This window comes from Vicia villosa, unplaced genomic scaffold (assembly GCF_029867415.1).
Source record: "Vicia villosa cultivar HV-30 ecotype Madison, WI unplaced genomic scaffold, Vvil1.0 ctg.004172F_1_1, whole genome shotgun sequence".
NCBI classification, from domain to species: Eukaryota; Viridiplantae; Streptophyta; class Magnoliopsida; order Fabales; family Fabaceae; genus Vicia; species Vicia villosa.
This window is the reverse complement of record NW_026706384.1, coordinates 99,314-110,730: the sequence shown is the minus strand read 5'-3', so window position 1 is coordinate 110,730 and position 11,417 is coordinate 99,314. Positions and strand designations below refer to the sequence as shown.

At 34.6% G+C, this 11,417-nt stretch overlaps 1 long non-coding RNA gene across 1 annotated transcript; it reads right to left on the bottom strand.

Annotated features, from left to right (window-relative positions):
• Positions 1–720: 720 nt before the first annotated feature.
• On the bottom strand, positions 721–2,182 carry LOC131641851 (uncharacterized). Its single transcript, XR_009295653.1, has 3 exons — positions 2,062–2,182; positions 1,736–1,823; positions 721–868 (listed from the first exon to the last, which is right to left on the bottom strand). It is a non-coding gene; the product is annotated as an uncharacterized LOC131641851 (long non-coding RNA).
• Positions 2,183–11,417: the final 9,235 nt, after the last annotated feature.

Genomic DNA, 11,417 nt, shown 5'->3' with positions numbered 1-11,417 from the left:
TAAACTGTAGCAAATTATCCGTCTTATATTAATATTTTCAAACTAAATAGCTGCAACATCGCCACAAAATTTATATAGTAAATCTCAAGCTAAATTAGGCTCATTCCAATTTTTAGTCTTCTAATCAAAACCAGAGAAGCTATAAATTATTAAAAAATTACTAAAAATTTCATATAAATTATACTTAATTACTAAAATATTTATAACAATACTTAAAAGCAATTTCATAAATAACCAAAAAACAATTTTATAATAGACCATTTAATCAATTCTAAGATACTTATTTATCTTCATTTCAAAGAATATTCAAACAATCAATGCTTATCTGATCTCCACACAACCAAATACTTGATTAAACGACTGACGTTCACATGAAGATCTTTCTCTCCTACGAAAAGAAGGATGCAGAAGACCTGTTCCAGACATGCTCGGAGCAAAAAACATCAAAAGAACAAGCTCCCACTATAAGTAGATCGATGAACCTGATGCCACCTAAACAACAAACAAAAAATTAATAAAATAGCACTAGATTATAAGCAAGTTTCAATACCGTAACTTTATTTAATAATTTCTTTAAGACTCAAATAATTCATTCTGCATGAAGTTAACTTAAATCTTTTGCTAAGAATATTACTAGTATCGGTCAATGCAATAACTCAAAGATAAACCTAAAAAACAAAACTCATAAGTCACTTTAGAAGCCGATATCAAGATACCTCCATTCTCCTCACTCAGGAGTTCAGCGGTGATTTGATTCCAGCATTTCACCCGCACTTTAGCAGCAACAACAGGGTTCGACAAGTCATTCACATTCTCTTTAACAACAGGGTATGACACGGTTCAGCCCATGCATCATTCGGTACAACATCTGCATGACTTGACATGCTTTAATATTTTCACCATTATCAAGCGGCAACATAGTCACACACATCACGCAATCACAACAATAATATAACACATAACAACATTATATATATATATATATATATATATATATATATATATATATATATATATATATATAAATATATATATATATATATATATATATATATATATATATATATATATATATATATATATATATATATATATATATATATAAGAGTGCATTTTTTCTAACTAAAACAAAAACTTACAATTAATTAAAATTATGCACACTTTATGTATGCACTTGTTATATCTTAATACTAAATCATGTGAATGTTGCCAAAATCTGTGAGTACAGTGTGAGATGAGTTTGAAGTGTACCTAAAATGTCAAATAAATTTGAGTCATATTTTTCATAGTTTGTTATTAAATATTTATCACATCAAAATTTCAAAATGAATATAGACCACACGGGTTCCTTCCAGGAAGTGATGATTTTGGTTAACACTTGAGACAGACATCATTGTTGTTTTTCTCAAACAGTACTAATGTCTATGTTATTGGAATCTGACGTAGACAATTTTTATTGCTCCTCTGTCTAATGCATGAACTAATGTCTATGTACTAAAGTTCAACTCATTGAGCCATTCCTAATTATAGAGGTTTCATAGATTGTTATCCTTGTTTGAGATTGTTGCTGCTCAAATAAAGTCTGTATTTGCTGCAATGTACATAAAATCCTTAATAAATGAAAAGAAAAACAAACCTCAAATCAACATGTCTCTAAATTTTTTGTGTCTCCTCATTCCAAAGTCAATGTGATTAATCCAAAATAACTATAATATATGATGCGTTTAATTTTAACCTTGACAGAGCTTCCAACTTCCTCTAGTTTCTGCATTAACAGCAGCTCCCAAGAACGAGTAGAATCGTAAAGACTTGGATGGAGACATCTACAATGACAGAAGACAACGTGAAATCCAAAGATACCCAAAAATAGAGGAAAATTTTGAATAGTTTCTACCATCAAATGCGAAGAATCTTCTAATGTAGACGCTTATCTTGAAACTATCTTATTTCTTATGTTTGATAGGCGCATAATAACAGCCTGGAAACAGTTCAAAGTGAAAGAAGAAATAAGGAAAGAAACGCGCACACAAACACACAATTTGATCATACAGAGCAAAATACGTTCTTGAAATCGTTAGGATTTGCAACGCCGAGGATTTTAACATCGTCACTGGGTGGCCTTCTAACTTCAACATTTTCAATTCTAAGAGAGTATACACCAAAAAGGGATTGCAAGTACCCTATGAAGTATGAACAAATATAATTAATCAGATACTAGAAATTAAAAATAACAAACATTATCACATAATTACGTATAGCATAAGGTCTTGTTTGGATAAACAGTTAATTTACAACTTATAGCGTAAGCAATGTGGTTACATACTTTACCAAGTAAAACTTGATAACTTTTCAGTGTGACACTATGATCCCATGCTTTGCCAGTATCTTCATTTGAAAACATCCTCATGTTTTTTCTACACCTGTTAAATTTAAAAAGTAAATATATAAATCGAACTATTGATTTGAAATTCGAAGGAGAAATATAATCAAACATGTAATCCGTGTCAGCATCAGAGTCGGAATTCCAACAAGAATGAGAAGGCTGAGACCGATTTCCAATACGATGTGGCCTTCGACTTCGACATCTCAAGAAAATTGAGAACCAATCGACTCAGATATGTAAACAAAAGCACCAAATAAAAACTTTTAGATCTCAAAATCTAACAAACCTAGAGCAAAAAAATCAACAACAGCAAGTAAATCGAGTAGTAAAAATTTACCTAAATCGAGTAGTAAAAAATTGAGGAATCGAATAGAGTGATTTGAGCTTCGAATCGAAAGCTTGAGGTAAAGAAATAAGATAAGGAATACAAAAAGAGGGCAGAGTATTCTAATTAGTTTTACCTGAGGCAACGTTCCACCAAGCAATGATGAACACATTGTTGTAAAAGCCCCAACATTTATAATGTACCTGCAATCACAATCAAGAAAAATGAATTTGAAAACTATTGAACACTTGTCTGGCTTTATGAAGAATCATAATAGAGTGGTCAATATATAAAACTTATGCTTCCCATTACAATCCATTATCAGCAAATGGAGAGGATATAGGGGTGTTAGGATTGATATCATAGTAAGGTACTAAACCAACAACAACAACAAAGAATACTATCAAGCAAGTACAATCATCATTTGAGTACAGTAAAAGTATGAAAACATACACATACATGTTCCTCCACAAACACATACATCATCTCTCTTGAAGTGTGTCATAAACCAGCACACACATAGCACTGTTTCATCTGCTTCGCTGCTGGATAGTTTACAACAGCGTGACCTTCCTCACAGCAATTATAGCATGCACCCCAACTACTATCTTGAGGGTCAAAATATCTCGGACCCCACTGGTAGAAAATAAACAGAGTGATATACCTAACTAAGCATTCCTCAACTTATAGTATTTTTAAAATCAATCACATTTCAGATCAAATATATCAACTTACAAGCAGCTTTTATAGAACCACATTGTCACCTATCTGAACCGAACTTGCTTCTAGTTCCACAGACTCATGATTCTCTGATTATCTCTTCCTTCCACCTGTTGATCTGCAACTGTAATAACCTACAGAAAAAAGAAAATCATTAAAAATCCAAAGTATCTCACGCAAATCATTACGAAAATTCAATTCGATATAAAATCAATAAAATAATAAGAGAAACCATTTTTTTCAAAAATTAGAAGAAGCAACACATGGAATAAGACGTACACTTGAATCCCCAGAGTCCAAAGATAGGGACTTGAATTATGGTATACACATCAGCAGACTCTGCACAATGTTTAAACATATAATTCTTTCAATTTATTGGTCAATTACCTTTTATTGTCATCTTATAGAGCACCGACACTTCAAATTGAAAGTGTGTATGCTTTCAAGACTCAAGACAACATCGACACCAACACAAGCAATTCTATTCAATTAATTTCATTTCCTCAAATTATCATTAGACATATCGTGTCAGACAATGAATGGATTATCAATAGTATCATCAATATCATACACATTATTAGCGGCTCTAATCAGTTATTTCATTTTTCCTGTCATCAACGTAACAGAAACATACAACATAAACAATTTACATTATTAGATTTCAAATTCCATGTTACCTTTTTTGAAGCTCGCACTCTGAGTTTGGAACTTGTTAACGATTTGTTCAAGCAGCTTCACAACTTCTCTTAGAGCATTTCGTGACTCTTGAAGCTTCAATTACTTTTCTTCAACTGGATACAAAAAATCAAAACTAAAAGAACCTGAAATTGACAAAATATGAATTATAGATGTTAAACAGCTAGATTAGGGTTTCATATGAAAATAGGAGCAAGGATGAGAGAATGTGAAGATCGATGGGAAATGGAGAGAGGATAATAGATCAATATGACTAGGACAAGGTCGAATTAAGAATGAGACGAAGTCGATCGCAGACGGAGACATCGATCGGAGATGCAGGCGAGGTCGATCAGAGATGCACACGAGGTCGATCAGAGATGCACACGAGGTCGATCGGAGATGCAAACGAGGTCGATCGGAGATGCATACGACGTCGATTGGAGATGCAGACGAAGTGGATCGGAGATGAATACGAAGTGGATCGGAGATGAATACGACGTCGATTTGAGATGCACGCGAGATCGATCGGAGAGGAAGAGACGAAGCTAGATAGCAAAGGAAACGCATAGTTGGATTTTTTTTTATGGACAATTCTTTTTTTAAATGAAAAAAATATATATTAAAATTCTATACATACTTTTTTTTTACAAACTTGTTTTAAAAAATTGTAAAATTGAATCAATAAAGTATTTAATTGTTTTTAAAAATGATTTTTATATTTATTGTAAAATTGAAAATGTTATTTTTTTTATTTTTTATTCAATTAATTTTAATTGTAAATTACTTGCAAATTTATGTTTTTTTCTTAAATCATTTTTAACTTCAAACATAAAAATAAAATAAAAAGTAATAGAAAATATAGTAAATCAAGAACCGGTTTACAAAAATATAAGTATTAGCTAGAAATTTCATTGGTAGTTAAGGAATATCCAGTCAATCTCAAATTAGCTTCAATATATAACTGTAGCAATATTTTGGTAGCTAATATGAATTTTTCTTGTAGTGTTCCTTTTGTTCTTTTAAGAAAGTAAAAAGAGGTAAGGAGGGATGTGTGTGGTTGGCCATCATTTGATGTTTGGGAATATAAAGTGTTGATTTGGAACGCCCAGAATGTTGTTTTATAGGGAAAATTTCTCATCCCGATGATAATTTTTATGGGTTTTACAAAAATCTTTTGTTTTACTTAGGTTAGGTTTCGATTGGAGGATAATTTTCCCCTCAAAATCCTGACCTCTGTTTTGTATTCTTGTCTGACAACTTTCATTCTTTATCAATACAACTGGCCTAAAAAAAAAGTTGCTTTAAAATAACAACTTTTGTCAATTAGTAATTCCCTTTTTCTCTTTAGCATAAGCTATCAATAAATTTTAAATGAAAAATGAATTAAAAAAAAAGGTAGAATGACACATAAATAGGTTATAAACCGGAACATGTTTTATATTTCTTACATATATTTATTTTGGTGTAACATAAGAAGTAGTAAATCAACTAGCATAGGTACAAACACACATCTTAATACCATTAAAATAATCAAAACAAACCCCACTAGGATCTCTGTTTGGAGATTTGCTAGCACACTTTGAACCGCATTCAGGTTTACCACCATTGCATGATCCCACTCCAATGCTACATCTTTGCGCATTTTTGGAATTATCAACATTGAAAACACATGTGCATAGGTTGTACTCATGATAGGAAGATTCCTATCAAGACTATAAAACTAGGGTATTCTAACTAAAAGGGGAAGAACACTAAAAAGTAAAGGAAATTAAAATAAAAGATAACTTGATTTCTTTCATTGATACCCTTAATTGTGTCAAAGACACTACATATATAGTATTCATAGTGGATCCTTAACTAGAAGACCCAAACACTATAAAAAGCCCAATAACTATAAAAGTACTACTAATAAAAATTAGACATTAATTTAAATAACTAAATTATTTATCTAAATAATTTCTCTTCTCTGTCATTACCAACCCCTTCAAAAACAACCTTGTCCTCAAGGTTGTACAACCAAATTGCTAAATCAAGTTTTCTTTTTCCTCTCCTGGATCCCATTGTTTAAACTGAACAAAACAGTGGATGCGGTAGTCATTCACTGTGAAGAACTTTAATCCAATGACTGAGTCAAATATCACAAAACACAGTATGTACCATGTAAATATGGATGGAGGGGCACCGGGAGTCAATTCTACCCATTCTGCATTTTCATTCTCTTCATTGTAATATTTTAATAACTCACCTTGAAGCCCAACATGGTAGGTCCATAATGATGTTAAAATATCTATATGCCCATTTTCAAATCCAATGATCTTGACTGTACCAGTTGAAACATTTATTCTGGTTGAATACCAAAGATAGTCAGATTGATCTTTTGTTACATTTAAGTGCTCCCATATATCGTCTACAGTGAAACTGCTCTTACTCCATATATTTATTGGCTCTTTCATAGTCATCCATGACTTAGAGATATCGGAGATGCTATTGCGGTGCACCAATTGTTGGGCTGGAAAAAAATTAGATGCAGATGGCAACCAATTAGACCCTACAATTTTGACTGGAGTTTGTGCTCTAAGCTTAGCAATATTGAAATCCATATTCAACTGATCATTTTCAGGCAGATCTGTTTTATAAATCCCATTCGCCAATGCAGTAGCAGCAGTCTTATGAAGTAACCGAAACAGGTTTAAACCAATAATAGTTGCAGCATCCAAAACATCCATTCTTTGAACATCAGTGAAATAAATCGGAATCCAAATACAACAATCATTAACAGCCGCATTAAGATTATTCTCGGCTATCTCTTTCATTTTCGACCACATCATAGTCGAAACAGCACCAACAATACCAATAAAATATTGCTTATCATCAAAACACATAATAGTTGGGGTTTCACATTGAGATTCATCGTTTAACACAACATCAATCCAATTGTAAAAGTTAATGAGTTCGTCAGTTTGCTTACCTGAGCTTGCATAAGCATCAAAGGCCTTTACGCAATCAGAGTACTCCATGTCCTCAGCAGCAATTGTTAGAGAAAAACCCATCAAAACCTTTGAGTTGCTATCCTTTGTTCTTGTTCTCTCACCCTCATAAACTTGAATCAAGGCACCAGGTTGGTTATCAGAATAGGTAGAGTGCTCTTTTTTGGTTGGAATAGTTGTGTTCCTTGGGATCAATACAATCATGACACCTCCTGCAGTCTGCAAACGTTGAGACAATTGGGTGACATCCAAAAGTAACAAATCTTGAACCTTTTCATTTCCTTCACCGCTCAAAATAGCTGCCGGGGCAGAAACACCATAAGCAATAACTACTGCCGTTGGCTCATTGATAATCCGCGAAACATTTAAGCCAACAATAACTCCAACATCTTTAGTTGCTTGACGCGGAGAATCATTAAAGTAAGAAGGTACAGTAATCTCAAGATAAGCCTCAGCAATCTCACGCATCTTTATTAAAACCATATATGAGATCTCCTCAGCAGCAAACACCTTTTCCTCACCTTTATAGTTAACTCGAATCACAGGCTTCTCACCAGGACCAGAAGTAATCTTAGAATGCCACAACTTCATATCACTCTGAACAGAAGAATCATTGATTCTCCTTCCAATCAACCTCTTCGCATCGAAGACGGTGTTGGTAGGGTTCATTGCGACCTGATTCTTGGTGGCATCACCGACTAACCTTGCACGATCTGTAAAGGAAACATAAGACGGAGTTGTATGATTTCCTTGATCGTTGGTGATGATTTCGACTCTATCGTGCTGCCAGACTCCGACGCATGAGTACGTCGTTCCGAGATGTATCTTGTTATAGAGTGACATGTCGGAAACAAAATCTAGAAGAAGAGATGAAGGTGTTGGTGTGGGTGTTGATTCCGGTTCTGATTTTAGGCTTGAGATTGACCTAATGGTGAAGTAATCAATGTCAGAGTTAAAACCATATTTTGCCGTGGTGTTGCGGGGTTCATAGCTGACGTCAGCGCAGATTTTGGGGGGTTTGTGTTTGGGGATTTCTGAGATTGGGAATAGGTTAGATAATTTTGTGAAGGGGTATTCGCGGTTGCGTTGGTGGTGTATGGAAGAGAAGGTGCTATTGAGAACATTGTTCGTGGCTTCCTCAGTGACATCGCTTGGTTGTAGTGATTGGGATAAGGTGAGTTCGGGTGGTTTCAAGGGTGGCTGTGAAATTGTAGGTTTTTGTTGGTAATGAGAGGTAGCTGATATGGTCTTGTGAGATGTTTTCTTAAAACAGGGATGGGTCACATTAAGATACTTATTAACATCTCTTCTATTTCTAGGGTAGATTTGATATTCATAAAAAAGTGTGGAAGAGGTATTTGTTGGTTGGAGTTGTTGATGATAATTATTGTAGTCATATGAATAAGGAGATGATGAATATGGGTTAAGATGAGGTGGATGTGGTGAATACCCATGATTTAGATACAACTTTGGTGATGATGATGCATGAGTGTAACAAGGTGTAAAAAGTTCCCATGGAAAAGATGGAAATGAAGGTGTGGTAGGAGATGTAATTGAGGGGTTTGTGGGATAGGTAGGAGGAATACTCCATGGATGATGTGAAGGTGTATGAAAATGATAATCCATAGGAGGATTTGAGTACATGATGAAAGCACCAATTGATAGGAAGATTCCTATCAAGACTATAAAACTAGGGTATTCTAACTAAAAGGGGAAGAACACTAAAAAGTAAAGGAAATTAAAATAAAAGATAACTTGATTTCTTTCATTGATACCCTTAATTGTGTCAAAGACACTACATATATAGTATTCATAGTGGATCCTTAACTAGAAGACCCAAACACTATAAAAAGCCCAATAACTATAAAAGTACTACTAATAAAAATTAGACATTAATTTAAATAACTAAATTATTTATCTAAATAATTTCTCTTCTCTATCAACTCATCACAAAACCACGATAAATTTCCATCGTTTTGTAGGGTTTTAATAATTCTCACAATTTCGCACATCCCATTTCTCGTTTGCTAATGAGCACATCCCTGCTTTCCACTGTTAATTGCACTATATATCATCATGTAAAATAAACTATATATAATAATCTCAAAATTTAAGTAATAGCAAAGAAAATTTGAGAGACTAGTTATTACCTGCTGCAATTGATGCTAGGATGACAAACAAAATGAAAGAGTTAGCCATTTAGATATTGAATCAACAAAAGATATTTAGTTACTCTCTTTCTCTCTATCTGTTTGAACTTATAGTAATGTCTCAAGATTAAAGAACTCAACTTTTCTTTCAAATATTTAACTAATATATAATGATTTCATGTCACAACTCCACAGAAAAACGGGTCTCACTGAAGTCCCATCATATATATTAGGATTGCATCAACTGTTGAATAAACTTTAATGTTATTAAGTGGGTTTTATTGATAAGTTAGTGAAAAATAAAGAGTCTCTTGTAGTTGAAAGACCAAGAGTTCTTATAGTGGAAAAGCCAAGAGATAGTGGCATATCAAGAGTATTTATTTGCTTTAATTTCCTAGTATAGCAGAAGTCTTTTAGGTCTATATAAAGACTTGTTTGTATTTTCATTTTCAAGAAGAAAGTAAAAAGTGCAGTTTTAAAGTAAGATATCCACCAGTGAAAATATAGTGTAAAAAGTGTTCTGTGCAGTTTTAAAGCAAGTCTTCCACCAGTGGAAGTATAGTGTTAAAAGTGTCCAAAATTGTTACAACTGCAGAATAGAAGTAGCAGTCAGTTTTTTTACAAATTGGCATCAGAGCTAATGGCGAATACGATGAGTCAAATGCCGCTACCACGATTAACGAAGGTGAATTACGAAAACTGGAGTATCCAAATGAAAGCTCTTCTTGGATCTCTAGATTCGTGGGAGACAGTCGAAACTGGTTTCACAGAACCAGATAATACCGGAGGGTATACAGCGGCTCAAACCAAGGCGTTGAAAGAGACGCGTTCGAAGGATAAGACGGCACTGTACATCTTGTTCCGAGCTGTTGATGAATCAGGCTTTGAAAAGATTGCAGGTGCAACGACTTCGAAACAAGCATGGGACACGTTAGAAAAAGTATACAAATGAGCTGACCGAGTCAAGCAAATTCGTCTTCAAACTCTTCGAGGAGAACTGGAGAGAATGAAGATGAAGGAGTCGGAAACTGTATCAGAATACATCACACGTTTGCAAACAGTGGTGAATAAACTCAACCGAAATGGAGAAACAATGATTGATGCTCGTATTGTCGAAAAGATTCTCAGATCTTTAATTGATAACTTTGAGAATGTTGTGTGCGCGATAGAAGAGTCAAAGGACCTTGCAACGCTCACAGTCGAAGAGCTAGCTGGTTCTCTCGAGGCACACGAACAACGTAAGATCAAAAAGAAGGAGGAGACAAACGACGAAGCAGTTCAGACCAAGGAGTCCACCAAAGATGAAAAGGTGCTCTTTTCTCAAAACTTTCGAGGAAGAGGACGTGGCCGTGGAGGTCGTGACAGTGTTCGAAGTGGTCGAGGCAGCAACTTTGAGAGAGGACGGTCGAGCCAGCAAAATTGGCGTGGCAGAGGACGTGGTCAAAGAGGTGGTCGGTCGAACTACTCCAACATCGAATGTTACAAGTGTAACAAACATGGTCATTATGCAAAAGATTGTAACTCCTACAAATGCTATAACTGTGATAAAGTGGGACATCTTGCTAAAGATTGTCGAGTCGAAAAGAAGGTAGAAGAAACAACCAATCTAGCTTTGGAAGCCGAAGCGAATGAAGGCTTTCTGTTGATGACTCAAAAAGAAGTAGACGCGAATAATGATAATATGTGGTATCTTGACTCAGGGGAAAGTAACCATATGTGTGGTCACAAACACCTATTTAAAGAAATGCAAAAGAATGAAGATGGTCATGTGTCTTTCGGAGATGCATCGAAAGTGAAGGTCGAAGGCAAAGGTACGATTTGTTACTTGCAGAAGGATGACTTGACTGGGTCAATCCAAGATGTGTACTATGTACCAGATCTCAAGACAAATATTTTGAGTTTTGGGCAACTCACAGAAAAAGGTTATTCGATATTCATGAAAGATCGGATATTACACTTGAAGGATAAGCTAGGGCATCTGGTTGCTCAAGTCGAAAAGGGGAAAAATCGAATGTACAAACTAAACTTGAGAAGCGTTCGAGGAAAATGTTTGCAAGTCAATGTTGAAGACAAAGCGTCGCTGTGGCATCTACGTTTTGGTCATCTACATCATGCTGGTCTGAGAAGGTTAGCAACGAGGAACATGGTGCACGGGCTACCAGACATGGACTATG